This window comes from Ambystoma mexicanum, chromosome 8 (genome assembly GCF_040938575.1).
Source record: "Ambystoma mexicanum isolate Mex_15411 chromosome 8, UKY_AmexF1_1, whole genome shotgun sequence".
Classification (NCBI taxonomy): Eukaryota; Metazoa; Chordata; class Amphibia; order Caudata; family Ambystomatidae; genus Ambystoma; species Ambystoma mexicanum.
Genome location: NC_090929.1, coordinates 584,820,461 through 584,821,821, shown reverse-complemented (window position 1 = coordinate 584,821,821; position 1,361 = coordinate 584,820,461). Strand labels below are relative to the sequence as shown.

Here is a 1,361-nt window from a genome sequence, read left to right as displayed (position 1 = left end):
CCACATGATATCAGGTGCCCTTGTTCTTCTTGGAACCACCAGCTTTATGGGCCTGATTGGGGGCAACAGGCCAGTGGGCACAGAGGCGTAGCTAGGATTATCTAGAAAATGGGGCCTGATGCTAATGTAGTTAGGCCCACTGCACTGACAGAAATATCTGTAAATACCCACATAGCGCTGCTGAGTGGGCATTTACAGATTTTGGGTGGGCCTTGCCCCTCAGGCCCTACCCTGCCTATACGTCTGAGTGGGCATGGGCAGACTGCAACAAACCTGCTCAAGCCCTCCTGCTTTCAACTTGCAGCCAGACCCAAATTCATTATGCAAAATCTTGTGCAGAGCAGCAGGGACTGATGGAGAAAAGAACTGTGCTACAATGTGCCTCTTCTGCTTGGCTCTGCCTGCCAAACCTTCCCCGACATGGGCCAGGCAGCTCTGCAGAGGCTCAGGGCTTCCGGAAGGGCTGGGGATGATTCAGTGCCTGCCTCACCCTTGCTTAGCGTGGCTTCCAGGACAGGCCCAACCGCTGCCCTTAAACTGCACTCATACTTACCTGGCAGGGGCGTTCAGAAAGCCAGAGCTCCCAGTTGTGAGACTCATCCATTGCACTTTGTATCTGCTGACCTCTGCTATGTCCTCAAATGCGGGATACTCAACTGCATTATTTCTGGTAGAAGGGCACTGTGTTTGCACTTTACCCTGATTTATTGGTGAAAGAAAGAAAAAGTGTGTGTGTGTTGTGTGTGTGTGTGTGAGCAAGAAGGATGGTTGCAGACTTTATTTTGCTGCAGTGTAGTCAAAGAAGGCTAGCGCTGAGATCCGAGCATGCACTGGAGGGGTGCAGTGCACAGGCTCCAGTCCTAGCATCAGACTTGTGCCATGTGAGCCATCAGGTGCCCAGGCCAGGGCAGTTTCTAGCCAACTTGGTGCCTCATTTAGTCATCAAGTGTTCTGTAGCTTATATTAGATAAGCCTTTTGCTACTTGTACAATTGTGTTGTGTGGCTGCTTGTGCTGGGTAAATATTTGAAGATGTGAGCTAATAGCCAGGCATAAAAGGCATCTGCCCTTGGCCTGGTTTGATGAATACAAGTTCTCCACTTGCACATAGACAGCAGCAGCACAGCACTTTGTTTCCATGCAAATAAATGCTATTTCTTTTTTAACCAGATAACGGATAAACTGTTTAACTTCAGAAGACCCAAGTCTTCTTCATCAAAGGAAGGGCAAGGGAGTGCTGCTGCAGCTGCTGCACCAGCTAAGAAGAAATGTTGAGCTGCTTCCAAAGAGGATTGGTTAAAGGAAATAGGTGAAATAGAGTCCCAGAAATCACAAGATAAGGAACATGTGCAACTTGGAGAG

General features: G+C 48.9%; 1 non-coding gene across 1 annotated transcript; it reads left to right on the top strand.

The window, feature by feature from the left end:
• The first annotated feature begins 545 nt into the window (after positions 1-545).
• On the top strand, positions 546-702 carry LOC138474943 (U1 spliceosomal RNA). Its single transcript, XR_011269161.1, has one exon. It is a non-coding gene; the product is annotated as a U1 spliceosomal RNA (small nuclear RNA).
• The last annotated feature ends 659 nt before the right edge of the window (positions 703-1,361 follow it).